Raw genomic sequence first — 19,993 nt, forward strand, 5'->3', positions numbered from 1 at the left:
TGTCTTAGCATGGAATATCTTTTTCTATCCCTTTACTCTCAGCCAATGTGTGTTCTTAAGGTTAAATTGAGTCTCTTGTAGGCAACATATTGTTGAATCTTCTTTTCTACATATTCATCCACTGCGTCTTCTGAATGGAGAATTTAATCCATGTGCGTTTCAAGTGATTATTGATATGTAAGGACTTACTATTGCCATTTTCTTAATAATTTTCTGACTGTTTTGTAGTTTTTCTGTACTTTCTATCTTACTGTCTTATGTAATTTGTTGATTTTTTTATTTATTTCTCTTTATATTTTGTGTTTCTAGTACAGTTTTTTTAATTCTCTGTTGTTATCACAAAGCTGACATAAAACACCTTATACTTATAACAGTCTATTTTAAGCTGATAACTACTTAACGTTAATCGCTTACAAGATCACTCTATACTTTTACTTCTCCCCCCATTTTTTTGCTTCTGATATCATACTTTACATTTTGTATATTCATTAATTCTCCATTAAGAAATTATCGAAGCTATAGTTATATTTAATACTTTTGTCTTTTAATTTTGAAACTAGCATTAGAAGGGCTTTAGATACCACCATTACAATATTAGAGTATTCCGAATTTGACTAAATATTTATCTTTACCAGTGATTTTTATACCCTCATTTTTCATGTTGTTATTTAGCATTCTTTTGTTTCAATTTTCAAAGAAGTGATCAATGTTTTGGGCCAAAAAGAAAAGACTGCATATAATCGTCTATGTAACTATACCAGCATTTCTTTTACAGTCATTTCTTTTACAGTATTTAATTAATTTTTTAAAAGATATATTTGCACTGTTTCATTACTAGTCACATAAATTATCAAATGTGTCCATTTCTTCTCAAAATAATGACTTAGCTTGAGAATCCTTCATTGTGCCCCATGCAATATTTAAATTTCCAAAACAAAAAGTGACTTTAGCTTAGACACTGTGTCTGGCCAATGGAGATATTCTCAAAACTGTGGGTCATTGATTTGTCACTGAGCCAAACTTCCTGGTCTAGATTTCCTGTACAAAAAAGTCTCTTCAAAGTCAACCAGATAATTTTGCCCTTGGTCATTGAAAAGCAGTATTGGATTTGCTCTGTCTGTTTTTGAAGAGCCAAAGCAGGGTGAGTGTCATTTCCCATCAGGTATTATTTGTGAAATGAACCTTTAAATGAAGGGCTGGCATAATATTACTGTTCTAATTATCTGCCATTAGTTTAACTTCAATTCAATTATTTTTGGCTTGTATATAGTAAGTACTTTTTCTGTCCTTTGATTAAATATTGCCTCATAATACTTCCTACAGAACCTTCCTGGGCAAGATTGTGACTATGTCTTGGGTGCCCTAACATCCGTAGTTCACATGAGTGTTTTGTCTGCCTATCACTTTTTTCTGAATTCCCTCATTAGCCTACTCAGTCCATGTGGTATAGATGGAGATGATTCCATCTTTTTAGTCTCCAGGTTTGTCCTATAAGCCAAATATGGCCAACACGAGGACTTCATCCTTCTTTCTGACCGTAGAGATTTGTTTAGGGATAAGCACGTAGCTTAGTTGGGCTACCTAGAGTCTTTCCTGGAAAGGATCTTTTATTTTCCCTGTGAAAGTGATCTTGGGACCACCTGTGAATGTCTTACTACCCACAGAGAGCAGAAACAGAGAATGAAGCCAAGAGAAGAAGGGGGAGATACAGCTCTGATTGTATTATTGTTTTTTAACTGCTACTGTCCATCACACCTTAAAATCCACCACTAGGGGTTACAGTTATACGACATTGGAAACCACCCTGCCCTTTTCTTTTCCTTAGACTAATTTGAATTAGTTTGGACTGCTGTAACCAAAAGGGTTCTTAAATGCCTCTTTTCAAGTTTGTCCCATAACTACTTTGTGCCTCTGTATGATGCCACAGTATTATCCCTGAGTAGCCTGCCCCCCTAAGTGTGGCACAGCAAACTCTCTTCCCCATAATCATTGTCATCCTGCCTTGTACCTCAGGACTTAAGGATTTTGCCAGCCACCTGACTTGGAAATTTCTCATAAAGTCTTTTAGACAAACATGTAAACAGCTAATTAGTTTTTGAGAATATTTATATCTTATAAGAGAACTCAGCATCCTAAGAAGAGTACAATTTTAACATGACAGATTAAATGCAGTCTAAAACCTTAAGGTAAAGAAAGTGGGGTTATTTGCATATTTCTGTACTGGTTAAAAAAAATAAACAAACTATTCACTTACTTAAAAAAATCTATTGTGTACTTCCTATGAGCTAGTCATGGTTCAGGAAACTAGGATACAGTAGTAAGCAGGCCTGGTTTCTGCCCTCATGGGAAATAGTCATTTTCTCTCAGGAAAGATTGACATGAATCAAATGAAAATACAATTAATATGTAATCACACTATGATAAGTATTAGGCTTTAGGCATAAAGGAGACTATTGGTCCTAGGGGTTCAGGGATAACTGATTCCTAAAGGAACTGATAATGGAGTATAAATTTGAAGGTTGAATAGGATTTAAATGGATGAAAACATCAGAGTAAGGGTAGCTTTTAGGAAAAAGGAAACTCTTTCCAGAAGAAGAGAATGGCTTTTTTGAAGATGCTCAAGTAGAACAATACGGGATTTCTTTAAAGAACTGGAAGAAGGGAGAATGGCAACAGATGAGACTGCAGTGGTAGGCAAGGGACCAGATTAAGCCAGGCCTTTCAAGTCAGAGCTAGGGGGACTATCTTTCCTGTTCAGGCAATGGTAAGTCATTTAAGTATTTTAGTCACATAATGACACAATTAGGTTTATGTTTTAAAAGCTCAGTTATCACTGTAACTGAGTGGTTTTTATCCTGGTTCACATTAGAATCATTGTGGCAGTAGGGGACTCAAAACAGAATACTGTTACCTGGTTTCTAGTTCAGTTCAATGGAATAAAAATCTCGGGGGAGGGTCCCTGGCTCTGGTCACCTTAAAAGCTTCCTCCAGATGATTCTAACTAAAGTGAGGCTTCAGGATCACAGATGTGGAGATGTAGCTTAATTAGAGCTCCTTCGATAAAACAGTTCCAAGCTGGCTTCTCAGTGTGACTCAAAGTTACTGCTTCCAAACCTAATATTATCAAGAATTGCATTACTTCCTAAACGAGAGGGGGAGTTATTCCTCTGCCTCCTGAATTAGACCCAGCACACCTGAAAATTTTGTTCACTTCTCAGCATTGAATTTTAAGAGTAAATTAGCCAAACTGAAACAGAAAAAAGCAAACCAGATGATAAGAGGGACTTTAAATCATGAAGAGAAATGATACAATAGTACCAAAATCTGTTTAAACTGTAAATCAAAATAATCCATTAAAAAGGATGATTTAGGACCTCTATTTTCAAGTAAATCAAAGGCAGTTATTATTCAAATGGCAAATATGAGGGCCAACATACCAGCCCTAGATGTTGGAGATACGGCAGGAGATGATGAAGACAAAAATCCTTGTTTTCATGGAGCTTATGTTCTAGTTTAGAATGATGTTTAACGATCTTTAAGGTCAGAATTTTTAACTGACCTTTGTGATTAGCTATAGAATCCCTATGTGTTATCTGGAGATATATTTCAGTGATTAATTTTAAAACATTAAAAATAGAAATCTCTGATAAGCAAAGAGATTAACATTTGTGGAAGAATTCCAGTAAAGGTGGCTATTATAGAGGGGATTCAGCATCCAATGGCAAGGATTAAAATGTGTAATAGGAAGGAGATTGATGAGTGATCTAGTCTAGGGATCTCTAGAGTTCTTTATAAAGCTGAACACCAAATATTAGATATTAAATAATAGCAGTGCTTACATAGTTTGAGCATTTGCTATGTGCCATACATTTTGCTAAGTGCTTTATTATGCATTATCTCAGATAAGACTTAAAACATTCATGACACAGATGAGGAACATGAAACAGTATCAAACTATAATTTTTAAAAGTTAAAAACATCACTCTTACAAATATAAAGTGAAAATATGTGAAAGATTCAATTTGGCTCATTAATTGTTGAGGAAATCAGTATCATGGTGAGACTTGTTCTAGTAGCATTCGAGGAGCTCCTTGTCCTAAGTGCATTAATAAAGGAATGTTAGCAAAAGAATACTCGATTAGATACAAAACTGGATTTAGAGTGTGATACACTATCACATGTGGGATTATTTTTTCTACTGGACAGAAATAATTTGTATCTTTAATAGACAAAAGTCTCCAAGATAACATGTGACTTTACTAAATTTGGGACCTTAATTCAGTAGTAAATAGTGACATGAACGACACACATTTCCCTTAATTCTTGAGAGGACATGTTAAACTGTTGCCACGTGTGCTTTAGAAGGAACATGACAAAATTTTGGTCTTATTTCCAAATTTTGGGTGATTTTTCTAAACATTTAAAGAGTTAAGTAATTTTTCAGGATTTTCCAGTTAGTAGTATGGAAGCTGGGTCTCAAACTGAGGTATTTCGTTTAAATACCCACAATGAATGAGATATGTAGCAAGTATTTGGGGAGTTTGTAGAACAGCGTTTTTTTTTTTTGGATTACATCACCATTGTTCTGCCTTTGTTTAAGTCTGAGCTTGGTTTTTCCAGTTTTATGTTTGCTTGTTTTTAATTGATTCTTAAAACATTTGTAAACCACTGAAAATTAACTATTCCTCCTCTTTTTCTTTCTCCAAAGTAGCTGTGCACACCAAATGTGATTAATAAATAGTGACTGTAACTGCTTACTACTATTGGCTCTAAGACAAAGACTCTGGAACCCCAGATAGAAATCTGATCCTTTAGAATTTGTAGCAACTGTTTTCTCAGTAAGAGTTTTTCCCCTCAATTCATGGGGTTTTTGTTTTTGTTAATTTAGGAGGTTGCAGTTACTAAACGTGGAAATTACAATTGTTAATGGTCTTCTATTTTTAGAATGGTAACTTTGAGCTTAAGTTTTGGAGAGAAAGCCTAGTTCTCTGCAAATGGCACTTTGTTCAGCCTCATGTAACAGACTGCTGGTTTGATGTCATTATTTTCCTGTGAGTTGATCTTAAAGGAAGACTTTAGTGTTATGTTTATAGAATAAATGAAGAGTAGCTGTGTGGCTGGCATAATGTTCCACTAAGGCAGTAGGACACTTGCCTATGTTTAAGGCGACAGGCCCCTGTTATGTGGCAGAAAACTTAAATAGTTTATTCTAAAAACTCATCAAATAGTTTATTATAGAAACTCAAACTAGGTATGAGAGTATAATTTTGCTTTTAGGTAAGAAAAAGGGTCTCGATTTTGCTCCACTAAAAGAAAACTAAACTGAAATTTATTTATAGGCACTCTAATAAACACTTTACGTGGATTTATCTCACAGAATCCTTAACAGTTCCATGTAGTAGACCATATTATTGTCCCCATTTCATAGATGAGGAAACTGAGGTCCAGAGAGGTTAAGCAAGATGGATTAGAGATTCACAGACAGAGCTAAGATTAGACCCAGGCCAATTGATTACAAGCCTACCCTTATGAAGGTTAGATGATACCACCTCTCCCAAATGTTGCTAGAAAGCACATAAAAAATTAGCCCAAATCCCGTTTTTTAAGCTGCAGCTCTGGCATTTACTGTCTTTGCAACTCCAGATGAGTCATCTAATCTCTTTGGGCCTCCATTTCCCTCTGCAACATATGAAGGGTAGAAATAATTTGAATTGGATGGTCCCTGGGGTTCCTTCCAACTCTAAAGTTCTTTGAGTCTATAATTGCATCCTGGCCTTAGAGGTGCTATGCTCCTGCTGGCGCGCGCGCTCGCGCTCTCTCCCTCTCCCTCTCCCTCTCCCTCTCTCTCACTCAAAAGCGTGAACGCCCAATGGTCACGCTCATGGACCGCCAGAGGATCTGCAGTTGATTTTGTGTTTTCATTTTCCACCTAGTAAGCTTATGAAGCTCTTATTCTTTTTAATAATTTGTCCGAGACTCTCCTGGGTTTGTATACAACCATAACATCTACCAGTTTTGTTTCTGGGCCAATCTCTCCCTCCCCCTCCTCCCTCCTTCCCCTTCTCTCTCTCTCTCTCTCTCTCTCTCTCAAAGTATCCATTGCAGTTGGATTCTCAACTCCAGACCCTACCTACTATTTACAACTGCCCCTCAGGAACACACAACACTTTTACAATCTGGCAAGCCAGTTCTTTGAGTTGCTAATGGGGTGTGATTTTAGGAAGTAAAATATTAATACCAAAAGGAAAAAAAATCAAAACAAATGAGTCTCTCTCTCTCTCTCTCTCTCAAAGTATCCATTGCAGTTGGATTCTCAACTCCAGACCCTACCTACTATTTACAACTGCCCCTCAGGAACACACAACACTTTTACAATCTGGCAAGCCAGTTCTTTGAGTTGCTAATGGGGTGTGATTTTAGGAAGTAAAATATTAATACCAAAAGGAAAAAAAATCAAAACAAATGAGCTCTCTCTTTAAATCATCTCTTTTTTGCAGTGTTACCTTGACAACTTAGCTTTGGCTCTTTAGATGTTGGGTTTTCAGTGTGGGAGAAGAGGGGTGTCCTCTTTGTATCTTTAGAGATTCCCTCTTGTTTTATGGAAAAAAGGAAATGTCAACGGTAGACCATAAAATCCAGCAGAATATACACAGGACATCTTGATGGAGTGTCATCCAGAAATAATCACAGGTGCACAGAATTAGGATGCATTCCTGATTAAAGGTACATTCTTTTCTCCTGTTTCCTATAATCATAACACACATTGAAACAGCCTGTAAAATGTTACATTTTTGGACTAGCACAGTTATAGAGCAGAAAGCAACAAAAGTGCCTGAAAAATAATTGCATTATTTTCAGTTACACTGCCCATAGATGCATACACACATATCAGGATGAAGGGACAACTCTGAAGCACTAGACAAGTCTGAAAATGCTAAAAATATTGTTCCCCCTTCAGCAATTGAAATTTGGAGCAAAGACTGAGGCAACGCAGGTAGGGAGATGAAATTGGAATTCACCTCTCTCGGCTGTTAATAGGCTCGTTATCAGGACTGGCAAGAGCTCAGGGGGCTGACGGGTGGGCCAGGAATGTGAGTAGAAGGAGCAAGTTAAAAAGCAGCAGTGTGGAGTGGAAGAAAGAGAAGACATATCTCCAGCATCTAGCACCACAGAGCAGAGCCTGTGTGGAGAATGGCTGAGAAATCCGAATTGGTTCTAGATGCAGTTTCCTTTGTGGTTTGTGAATGTGAGCCCAGCAGACGCCATGGGCGCTGTTGCAGGGGAGCGAGACTGTGCTTGACACATGTGTTTCCCATTGATAGCTGGAGACAGCCCAGTAGCTCTGAGTTGGTCTGACAAAGCTGCATTGAAGCTCAGACAGAGTACGGTTTCAAAGCAGTCAGAAAAAGAACGGGAATGCTGTTCAGGAAATTCTTCAGGCATGGGCAGGGATTTGGCTGCAGTTCTACAGTTGGAAAATCTGACTGGGGCAGCTTCTGAACGCAGGCTGGGCCTGCTCACACTCTGGCAGGCCCAGAGGCCGCCTCCTTCAGAGCCGCCCAGCACACTCCCGGATTGAGGGCGGATTTCCATCAGCGGCTTTGTGAAGCGGAGGGGAGAGAGGTAAGGTGCTGCTACATTCCCGCATTTCCACGCTTCTCTTCACTTCCTGAGCCTGCTGTTTGTTTGCAACGTACTCCGAGTTTTCATGTGTGAGTGAATGTGTGTGTGAGAACAAGTTAGAACTTCCTCACTTAAACACTTGGTGTGGAGCTGTGATCTTTTCTTTTCCTCAACTCCCTTCAAGATCTGATTTTCAGCAAGGCAGAGACACTTCTGAAAGTTGGGATTTAGCTGGCAACGCAATGAGAAAAAGACAAGTCTGTGAAATCGTGTATTGTCACCCTGATCCAACCTTCTGGAACTTTTCTGCGTGGAAGGACAGTTCATTGGCAGGGAAGATAATTTTAGATGAAACTGTCTGTGTTCTTTGCTTCATGAGAGTTTCGAAAGGAGCATTTTTTAGCAGAAAATGGCTCTCAGTTTAGGAGGGAATCAGAGTTTGAAGCTTCTATTTTGGATTACACTTTCAGGGTGCAGGAGCAGAAATGTACATATGAGTTCCTGGCATCTTTTATTATTACATGGGATTTTGACGGTCCTTAAGGAGTCCAGTGAGATATTTGCCTGGAAACAATGCTAGATCAACCCTTGTAATTCTATTTCTATGATAATATTTAATTTTTCTGAGTTGAAGAAATAACTGGCAGTTTTACTCTCAAAAAATGCTTCTGTGTTTTATGAAATAGAGATATCTAGAGAGTAACAAAATAATAGTTAACTCAAAACCATTGTTGAAAGATAGAGACAATGGTGTGAACTTTATTTCATTGATCAATTGATTTTATTTTACAACTTACTGAAGAGTACTTTTTTTAAAAAAAATCAAATTTTAAATAATTCTTTCTCACACATATCAGCTATAATGCAATATAGATTTTTACTCTAATAGTTAACTCAAAACCATTGTTGAAAGATAGAGACAATGGTGTGAACTTTATTTCATTGATCAATTGATTTTATTTTACAACTTACTGAAGAGTACTTTTTTTAAAAAAAAATCAAATTTTAAATAATTCTTTCTCACACATATCAGCTATAATGCAATATAGATTTTTACTCTCCTAGGAAAGCCATACCTTATTATATGATTAGCATTTAGAAAATATACAAAACAATGTAATTGCATTTAAGAACCTGGTTCAGCTCGGAAAGAGCTGGACTAACTCTCACTACAGTTGTATGAATACCGGCAGAACAACCAGTGAGAGCGGTGATGTTTTCCAAACGGGGTTTGACCAAGAGAGTGGTTGGGAAAACAGATGAATGAATGAACGCTCAGACCCTTCTTGTGTAGCGGGAGAGTAGCTAGAGCTCTTAGGGGAGATCTCTATAAAAACAGGTGTGTGTTTACTTGAGTTCTAAAATCTCTCAAGAAGTTACTAATCAGAGAGAGTAAGGTTAATGGGCGAATGAAGAGTGGAGGGTTGGAATTTTTCATCTCTCTCTCTGTGTAAGACATAGTTTAAGTGGGAGACATTGTGTCCTGTTGGTGGAAGCTCAGCACTCACAGCCAGCAATTTTATTTTCTCCACAGTTTTGCACTTGAGAGGAGGGAATTGGGAAGTGACTAGCAGCAGGATTTCTCATCCTAAGAGATGGCACATAAATCTTTTCTTCACCAACCTCATCTTTGATTTGGGTCGGGGTGGGAGGATTTGGGAGCTATAGTACATGGAGCAGAAAAGGGGTTGTAATTGGAAGTCAGGGAAGACAGTGACAATACTTTGAGTTTTTCTTAAATGCCAGTGAGTGAGCAAAATGCCAAGACAGATTAGGAACACTTGCGAACCATAGCCAAGCCCACTGCTAGTGAAGGGGGAAACTCAAGTGAGCTCTAATGTCATACTCCTCTAAATTTAGTGTGTGTCAAGCGTCGAACAGAACAGGCATGAAATAGCAACTCCGGGCTGCAGGATTACAAGCAGCAGTGCCTAAAACTTTACAGAATCCTTCTCTAAGAAGTATAGGAGGGAAAAAATCAAGCTCCTTGACAGTTTGAAAAGGAAAAAGAAAAACGGAGTGAAAGGTAGAGAAGAAATCCAGGGCAGAGGTACAAGCAACGAGGAGAGAGGAGTGGCCGCACCACAGACTGGGCAGCGAGGACAGGGGGAAGAGATCTGTGTGCCGGACTGAAACACATTCTAGGAACAGCAAAAACCAGCAGGCACTGACTTGTTTGACTTGAAGTGTGTGGATAAACCATGGCCTCAGTGAGGAAACCTGTTTTATTCTCTTCGCAATAGGAGACCCCATGGTCAGTCTGCCCTGCTGTGCCTTCTGGAAGTAATCAGAAAGCATATTTTGTAAGAATGGCATCGTCCAAGGGTTCAAATTTCCTAAGCAAGAAGGGACTAGGCTCTTAAGGCCTTATTTTTAACCCATAGTTGTTCCGTCCAGAGATATTCCTGCTTGGGGTGTTGAGTGAAAGGACCAACTGGAGTTGGCTGAATGACTCCAATGAGCAAAGCTCATTCAAAGCTCTGCTCGTGGACACTTTATTATTAAGACAAACTTTTGAAAAGAAATTTAAAATGCACGTGCTTTATTTTAATAAATGAATTTAATTTAAATTTTATTGATTGTAAAAACCATCTTCAAGGATGCATACCACATTGTTGGTGAAAGCATTTAATAATTGTTTTATAATATAAGGAACCTCATGGAATCATGGATTTCTCCTTCTGGAAGGGAGTGGGGCTGTCCTATACTTCAGAACTTCTTGAGTTTGAATAGCATAGGGACCCCTTTTAATAGGAATGAAAAAAGATCCATGCCCCCATCTCTGATTTCATTATTCTTATTGTTATTTGAATATGTATAAACCAAAAATACCCACCTAGATATTATCTCTAGAAATAAAGATATTACTTCTTTATTTTAATTATTGTTGAACAGCTGTAACACGAAAACAAATTTATGAATTGAGTACAAAGAAAACTATGTAATAGTAGTATTCAGATGATCAAAATTGGCTTTTTATGTAGAGAATTTTACTAGAATTTAATAAGGCTTACATCATGAACCTGGGACTGACAGTTACCTGGAGGCTATTTTGATTTCATACATTCCTAGTCCGTTCTTCTGCACAGACACTTGATTCTTTCATGACTTTTTCTCTTTAGATCTACTTTCACTCGCTGCCATGATGTCCTTTGACCTGTACCTGCAGGGAATGTGCCATTTCTCATTACTCCTGATAGAATGGAATCACTTGAAAACAGACTCAGACACCAGAACCGTGTGGTCATAGCTGTTGGTCGTGAATCAGATCTACTTTTTCTAGGACAGAATTTGCATAGGTAAAATGAGCACATAAAAACTAAAGAAAAACACAAGAACAAATTGGGTAGCGAATTCTCAGATCCCTGAGAAGATCTGAGGATCCCCGGTGACTTGGGAATGCAACTGTAACCTCTGATCGTGACCGGTTCTGGTTCTGTGGAGGAACCCCTCTAAGAATCTGGGGAGGAAAGCCCTGAAAGCACCCCACCTGTGCTTCTCATGTAGACTAGCCACTTTTATCTGTTGCATATATTGGGGCTTTGCAAGATACTTCATTTGAAAAGAGTTTTAATGCTATATCAGTGAAGATTACATTTGACTACAAGTAACAGAAACCCTGCTCAGGGAAGTCTAAGTGTATAAGAGCTCACTTTCCTCAGGTGCAGATGGAGGGTCCTTTCTAGTAGCAGAAGTTGAGCTGTGTCCTCAAGGACCAAAGGTGGAAGTTCCACCATCCTCAGCACTTGTGCTCAACTCCCCGTTCTCATTTCTCAGTGTCATACTCAAGTCAGGGCAATGGTGTCAGGACTCGAAGGTGATAAATGTTTCTCTTCATGAGCCTTTGTCCTTTTAATCACAGAGGGATCCCCTCCCATGTTGACTTACCCTTCTGTCTCAGAATACACAGCCAGAACTGGGTCATGTGACCAAGGGCCCCATGGAATGCTATTACCATGATAGGTTTAGGCTGAGTATGTTTCACCCTCAGGGTGTGGAGAAGGAGCCCACAAGTTCAGATCAAGGGCTTTCTGCCTGATAATGAGCATATCAGAGTTCTATTAGCAGTGAACAGCAGGGAGGATGTCTGTGGGATAGCATAGACAGTTTGGGCCAGAAATGCTTAATTTTTTAAAAAAAGGAATGAATAAACAAATACATTTGAAAAAACACTGCTCTAATAATCCATTTCTTCCATTTTAAAGAAGTGGACGCAGACCAGAAAAGATACATTACCTGCCTGAGGAACACAGGCGATCTGAGATGGCAGTGCTTCTTGTTCCTCAACTCTGAGTCTGGTATGCATTGACTCAGTAATAGCTGAGGGATACTTGAGAGCCATGCCAGAGAAAGTAACAGCTCAGTGGAGCTTTGCTGTTAGAAGGGCCCTCAGAAATTACCTGGTTCCATGGTTTCTCAGAACCTCCTGAATCAGAATTCTGAGATGAGGATTGAGGAATCCCTGTGTTTTCAAAAGCTTCCTGAGTGTCTGTTGAAGTCAGCAAGACACTGGTCCACAGACTGAGTTTGTTTAACATTGTTGTGGCGAAATCATTACCCACTGCAGGGATGCCATTTTTAGCATCGCTAACAGATGCCAGCCAGATGCGATGATGGAGAACCTCCCTAAACTGCGAGGCAGCTTTGGGGAGCTATTTCACATCTCAGTCCTCCTCGGAGTGGGCAAAAGTTGCATCTCTGTACTTTGTAACCCACAGCCATTGTCATAGTCTCTTAAGCCACGTTTGAGGGTGGTAGTGGTACTTCGTGCAGAAGTGAGGTGAAGAGAAAGAGTAAGGTCAAGGTGGTCAGAAATGTTGGCAGAAGTCCTGACGCCACTGATACCAGGATCTCAGTTTCCTATCCGTGAAATGGGATCAGATGTCTCTGGAATATTTTCTATTTGTCATAATATATGATTTTTATAATTCTAAAACTCCCCTTTTCTTTATGAATGTCTTAGTTGAATTATTTCATCTTTCATTCACCTTTTCCTGCACTATTCTCTTTTCTCTGAACCCTTTCTAGTTACTGTCCTGATAAAAATGTTCCCTGCTCTCAATTCCGGTCATTCGACAGGAAAGAGCACTGGGTCTTGTGCCCACTGACGCCGTAGAATGATATTAACGTGACGGGAATGATGGTACCAGGAATGGGACACCATGCACCTATTAACCAAAAGGGAAAAGGGCAATTATAAGGGAGAAAGCATAGCAAGAAAGAAGAATGGAAGGTGGGTGTGACCTTGTAACAGGAGAGTGACTATTGTAAACTGAGTCGAGGCTCTGAGGCAGGCGAACTTGGACTGTGATCCTGGCCGAATGACCTTAGACAAGTTACATCATCTCCACGTGCCACAGTTGTATCATTTTGAAAATGGACATGGTAATGTCCATAGTGTATTGTGAGATTGTGCATATAATGCATTTAGCATGGCGCCTCGCGCACAGTGAGGACTTAAGTATTTTAGCTGTGTATACTTAATATTAACTGAGATAGTGTGAGGCAGACTGACAAAGAATGAGATGGGCAGATCAAGAAAAAATGAATAGTTGAGACAATCAGCAAGGAGAGAACGTTTTATACAGAATATCCAGGTTACTTTTTCTGCATCGCCCGACTTGCACTGCAGATTCTGCTGTCCTCTTTCTTTCACCTTTGCTGCTGCACAGAAAGGTGATCATCTTTATTTTCTCTTCACATTCATGTGGCCAAGTGTGAACCACCTAGGTAAAGGGAGCTACGTAAGCTGTGGCCTCCATCCTGCCTGTCAGGCAGGTCTGCAGGACTGGGCGAGGAACGTGTCACTACGGTTCACTGAGTGTATAAATCCTGTGAGATTGGTTTGTTTGGATCTCTTTGCTGGTGATCATCCTAATGAGACTCTGGGTGTGTGGGTGGATATGGAAGTGATAGCTTTATTCTTCTTTTTAACCGATAATGCAATGGCACCTACTAACGCAAGCACAGTTTCCTGATAAAAACTGCATTGCCAGGGATTAGAAACTCCTTCCTTGTTCAAAGCACTTTCCCAAGCCACGGTGATAGGATCAGACATTCTTGTGAGCACCCAGATTTCCAAATAATACATTTCTGAATTCCTGGAACCCTGCTGTTACTTGCTGGGGTCAAAGTATTCAGCCACCGAAAGTGCTCTCATTGAGCTCAAGTAATTAAATCTTAGGGGTTAGCTTCTTCCAGCACCACCCTGTTGTCCTGATTGTCACTGGGGCTATGGTACTGGGCATGGCGTGCTCACTGCAGGCAGACTGTCGAAAGCCTAGAGGCAGCTGAGAAACAGCACCATGCTGTGTTCCTTTCCTTCCTGTTCTTACCTTTTATCATCTCTCTCGTTCTGTATTCTTTCTAGCTCTTTCCTTCTATATATTGTTCTATTCCGTCCCATCTTCCTGTTGCCAGTTTTTCTCTCCATTGTTTGCTTGTACGTGTTTGCCGAAGTCATCTGCTTTCTCTCAGTGGTCAGTAGCATGGGTGATAGACCTGAATGTAATGTAATGACAAACAGTAATTCCTAAAGTTGGCCATGACCACCAAAGGTTTGTGGCCTCACTTCTGTCATTGACAGAGCTGCTCCTGGTGTCTCCCAGGCTGAGGATGCAAACAGCAGATCACAGACTGGCAATCTAAGGACTGGCCTATAGGCATATTTTGGTTCATAATGTATGTATTTTTTTTTTAATTGACTGAGTTACAAAGCATTTAAACATACTGAGATATTGTGTACAAATCTAGGTTATCTCGAAAAAGCTGGAGATGGGCGTCCCCGGTGTGGTTTCTCACTGCCTGGCAGTTGAGATCTGGGCGGCTCCTGCTCCTTTGACAGGACATGCGTCCACTTCACTCGTTGACTCCACATTCCTTATCCCTAGGCATTTACATTAGGAAGCTCTCAAGAGGGTTTCTCATTCGAAACACAGAAAGTAGAAAGTGATTCGAATGACCATTTTTTCACTTCTTTGAAAGGTGGTACATATAGTACCATCCCAAATGCACGAGAGAGAAGTAGGGCATTATGACTTGATGCTCTCAGAGGACACTGTTGATATGGGCTAAGTATCGACTGAGAAGAAATGCAGTAGGCAGCCTGGCGGCCAGGAGCACGGGTCTCAAAATTAGATATTCTTTGGAATAATCACATCATATGAATGTATATAGGATTAACATTTTTAAATGTGCTAGAATCCAGAACAGTCACTGCTTCTGGGGATCGGGGTTGATTACGAAGGGCCATGAGGGAACTTTCTAGGGTGATGGGAAAGTTCTCTGTCTTGACTGAATATTGTTTACACAGATGTACAAATGTGTAATACTCAAGCTAGATAGTTAATATCTTTGTATGTCACTGGAAGTAGGATATACTTCAATAGACATATACATATGTACCTACCTACATACATATGTGAGGACATACAACTGCTTAATAACTTTTAGGTATTATTGTTATCGTGCTTGTTTCTGGGCACTTTGATTTAAAAAAAAAAAAAAAAGAAGAAGAAGAAGTAAAAATTAGATGAAGAGTATTTCCTTTCAGACCATAAATTTTATTGCAAGCATTTGAGAGCTTAGATAATAGCTACAGATCCTTACCAAACAGAATTATCAAGGGAGAGTCTACTGGATCAATGCTAATTTTATAGAACTATTGAATCACTATAAAAGGATATACCTAATTTGTTATAGCTGTTTTTCATGATGCTGTAAAAGCTTATGAGTTTGGAGATATATTCTAGACAGTTTATTGCCTACGGGGGGAAAAAGTACCTGTACTTCGAGTAACATGCACCCTGGCCGAATTACAGTAGTTGCTCAATAAGTATTTGATGAATTGAGTTAAAATTAATACCCATGTTGAGAAATTATAGCTAAAACTGTGACAAAACCATTTTATATTGGTAATCATGCTATTCTGACCATCTATATACATATATCTGGAAGTATTTAACACAAGAATTAAGAGAACAGGTTTTCAACCAGGCATTCTGGGTTCAAATTTTTGCTATGTCTTTAACAAGCTGAGTTTGGGTAGGTTACTTAACTTCTCTGTTTCTCAGTTGCCTCCCCTGTAAAATGAGGATAATAGTAATACCTACCTCATAATTATATGTCTGTGAGGATTAAACAAGTTCAGTAAAACATTTAGTGTTTGGCACACAGTAATCATTACCCAAGAGTTTGTCACCAGTTTTGTATGCTTTCTTTTCATTAGGAAACCTATGGCCTTCTTGTCATTTGCCTTTTGGGTATTGATCAAAAGGCATGTGTAGTGGTTGATGAAAGTGATGTCTAATAGGAATTTAAGTTGAAAAGATTGAAGCCTGGAATTTGTGAGAAGCATACTGGTTTTTAGTTTAACTGACTTTGGTCTTGTCACTAATTTACTCTGTGACCTTGATTAAGCCATCTCCCTGAACCTGGTTTTCTTATCTGTTAAATAATGCTTTGAACTTTATATTGTCCATGTTCCCTCTAAGCTTTGTAGCTCATCCTCTGATCTTAAGTGTTTAAGTCATGCTCATTATTATTTTATTACACAGCTTGGTCCCCAAGTTGCAGAAGAGCCGCAGTGGCTTGACTGCTCTTGTCATTATCTGGTTCTGGTCAGAATTATCCATGGGGATTTAAGAAGCACGAACCTTGTACAACACAGGGTAGCTAGTTTGTGGAAAAGGATGTTTCTCTCCTATTAAGAAAGCTGGCCATAGATGGGTTGGCAGTGGGCCGATGCAGTGTCTTTTGCATGTGAAAATTACACTATTAAATTTAAGGTCAGGCATTTGAAATTATTCTTCCTGTTCAGGGGTGTTCAGTTTACATGTTCCTTTCTGGTCCTCAACTTGCAACATCAAAGACCATGTTTAAAATGAAGTATGAGTTTTATGCACAGCCAAATCTTCGACGACTCTCAAGATTCCTGCGAGTCTGCTCAGATAGCACCATCTCCTTGAGGTCGGCCTTTCCCATACTTTTACAGTTTGAACCTGCTTTGCTCCCCACCCCCCAGCACGGATGACCCTCCTTTTCTTGTTTGTCTGTCTCCCCCTCCTCCTCTCTCTCATTCCTCCTCCTCTCCTTCCAACCCTTTGGTCTTTCACCCATAACACTTATTCTCTTTAACACAAGTTTCAAACATGGTTTTCAATTTTGTTATCTGTCTCTTTCATCACTGCCTCCTACCACTGCCGTGAGATTAGAGTTCTGTGTTTTTCCCATTGATGTATCCCAAATGCCTAGAATAGTGCCATGGGAGGACCTGAAGGAAAACACATATTCGTCAGGTGGTGGCAGTGTTTATGCATTACACACCAAATACACACCTAGGTGGTAATTCTAAACCTTGCCTCTTATCAGGGAAAGCCAAGTCTTTGCTTCATTCTGTGTGTAATGAGAAGAAAATTGAGCCTAAATTTGAGTCCACACCCTAACCAATTTACTGGCTTCGAGTCCTTCAAAACATTTTTTCGTTCTTTAGGACTTCAATTTATGAAATAGTTTTAAAATATCAATTTCCTAGAGTGTTGTCAGAAACGTATGATCTCATATATTTGATAATGCCTAGTACAAATATGTATGTGTGTTTCAAAATGTATTTCTGTCTGAAACTACTTTGAACTGGCACCTCACACATCTAAATCTCTAGGAGAGTGTGAATTAATGGTCATAATTACACTAAAGTATCTTCTAATTTATCAGAGATATTTTGACTTTATATATATGACAATTGTACTTTGAAGAAAACTTTGTACTACTATAAAAACTATGCACATATGCACACACACACTCATACACACGCTTTGATGTAGCCATCTGTTTTCTCAGGACTTCTCTGAGCTATACATTTGGATACATGTGAAACATTTATGTTCCATTCTTATGGCTTTAAATAATACTCATATGCAGGAGTCTTAAACATTTAATCTCTAAACTCATTCTTCCCCCTGAATTCCAGATGCGTTTCGAAGTGGCTTTGTGACACCACCCCCATGGATTCTTTTATGCACTTCAAAATTAACATGATGAAACAGAGCTCTCTGTCTCCCCTCCGCACACTTCATTTGCCTGCTGCCCCACGAGCCTCTTATCTACTAAAGCTCCCCATCCTGATGCATGGCACCATCGTTCACCTGGCTGCTCACGCCAGAACCTAGACATTCCCCTTGACTCTCGTCCTTTCCTTGCATGAAACTCTATGTCTCAGGGCAGCAATAAACCCTGTTAGCGCTACCTTCCAAATAGATTCCAAATATAGCAACTCGCCACCTTCTCCCTCACCTCTGCCCAGGTCTGGGCTTTGCTTTCTGGGCGAGAGTAGCAGTCATAGGCCTCTGGTTTCTCCACTTTCAATTTTGTCCACTTCATTCTATTCCTTGGAGAACAGCTGGAGTGATCCGAAGTGAAAATCTGATCATCTGCCTCTTACACCTCAGCTCGTATGTAAGGTTTTTACTGTGGCTCATAAGATCCAAGGTGCAACCAACCCTTCTGCCTGTGTTTCCAAGCTTGTTTTCACACTCTCCCCCTTGTTCACTCTGATCTAGACTTACTTCCAATAAGTATGAAACGTACATGTGTGTTTATCTGCTTATCATGTCCTACACTCGAATGAAAGGTCCAAGAGGCGGGACTCTGTCTTTTTTACAGCTGAATATCTAGTGCCAGCACAATGTAATACTCGATAATTATTTATTGATTTCGAATAAGTGTAACAGAAAATTACTAGAAACAATCAATGTTCATCACTAAGGAGTTGATTAGGTTAAATATCACGTATCTGTACAACTTAAAACTAACTTAAAAAGCATATTTCTGTGTGTTATATGGGACTATCACTAAACTATGTTATTAAGTGGACCAAGTTAGATTTGGAACAATAAAGAGCATAAAATATGCCCTGTGTGTGCAAAAAAGAAAAATTTAAACGTGTATGCATTGAATGTATATATTGAATAAAACACGTATAGTATTAAACATTTCAATAGGCTGAGAAAAAATCTGATAATAATTGCCTCTAAGAGGGGAAGCTGAAAGTGTGAATGGAAAAGGGATTTTGTTAACTGTATGTTCTTTGGTTATTTTAAATACATTCACTTGTCTAATCTTTTTTTTTTTTTTCAGTATAAAATGTTTAACACATATTCATATTCTTAGAAAACTAAAATAATGGAATACCTAACTTTTAAATTAATCCAAATAGTTGTTTAAATAGAACATGCCATTCCTGGATCATTTTTCATAAATAGATATTTATTATTCTGGATAAATTTTACAAGAAAAATGCTAATTGTTATATCAATACTAAAAATGATGACTTTGTTACAGTTGTTTAAAACGTGCCAAATGTTAGCAATCCAAGACTAATGCCTTGTATGGATGACTGAATGAAAACAACCCTTGAATGCAGATAGTTTTAAATCGCAGAGCTCAAAATTAACATGGCTAATGGAAAACTATTTACATGCCAAGATAACTCAAAGTGACTCAGCTTCTACCACAAACTCTAGATACAGTAATGAGCCTGTGAGGTAACGTAACATCTGTTATTTATGTGAACTAGTTACAATCATATACAGTGATGTAATTCATGTTTACATTTAAATGTACTGGAAATTTTTAAATAGAGCTTCATCATCAACAAACCGTAGCTCACTTGATTTATATTACTTGTCTAATTTTTAAAGAAGATAATATAGTTATTAGTCTGGCTGTATTAATTCTTTACTCCTTACCACAACCTATAAGGCACAGCCCCACAGCCTTTGTCCACAAACTCATCCCGTACCCTTTCCTCTGAGCTCATTCAAAGCCAGCCTTGCTGGACATTGTGCTTAACTTGAGCAGGCTCTTAAGGCCAAATGCTTGTGGTGTCCTCTGCCAGAAAACTTGTTTCACTTCTAGGCCTCACCAGTGTGGATCACCGTCTATTTTCTATCATGAAATCCTCTTTGTTTTCTTCCTGTCACCTAACTTTAGTTTTAATGGTTTCCTTAATTTACTCATTTATTGTCCATCTCTCCCATTAAACACAAGCTTGGTGAAAGCAGAAGTATAATCATATTCATCCATTCAAAGAGCTATATGTTGCCAGGATCTACTGTGGTACCTGGCATGTGGTAGATGTCAAAAATGTTTTTTTTCTGTTTAAAAATAGATCAAGATTGAGAATTTCTTTGAAGGCCGGGTCTGTGCTTTCCCCCACAATATGTCACTGTAACAGAATTACACTCAGTTATGAAGCCTAGTGGGTAGAAGAGTCCAACAAACAGTAAAATGCCTGTTAGTACCTACTTGTTCTCAGTTCTACGCTTTCAGAGAAGACTCTGAACCATAAAGTTTTACAGGCCCCAAAGAAGAA

At 38.8% G+C, this 19,993-nt stretch overlaps 1 protein-coding gene across 2 annotated transcripts in view; it reads left to right on the forward strand.

The window, feature by feature from the left end:
• SGCD (sarcoglycan delta) overlaps positions 1–19,993 on the forward strand; it is an 818,344-nt gene that overhangs the window by 455,988 nt on the left and 342,363 nt on the right. Inside the window, exons 1-2 of one of the 2 annotated variants that reach the window (XM_006906453.2) lie at positions 7,139–7,623; positions 10,023–10,066. The exons of the other annotated variant lie outside the window; for it this stretch is intronic. The gene's annotated coding sequence lies outside the window, so the exon portion shown is untranslated. Of the gene's footprint in view, positions 1–7,138; positions 7,624–10,022; positions 10,067–19,993 lie in introns of those variants that run through there. 2 annotated transcript variants of the gene reach the window in all.

Source organism: Pteropus alecto, unplaced genomic scaffold, assembly GCF_000325575.1.
Source record: "Pteropus alecto unplaced genomic scaffold, ASM32557v1 scaffold40, whole genome shotgun sequence".
In the NCBI taxonomy this organism is placed as follows: domain Eukaryota; kingdom Metazoa; phylum Chordata; class Mammalia; order Chiroptera; family Pteropodidae; genus Pteropus; species Pteropus alecto.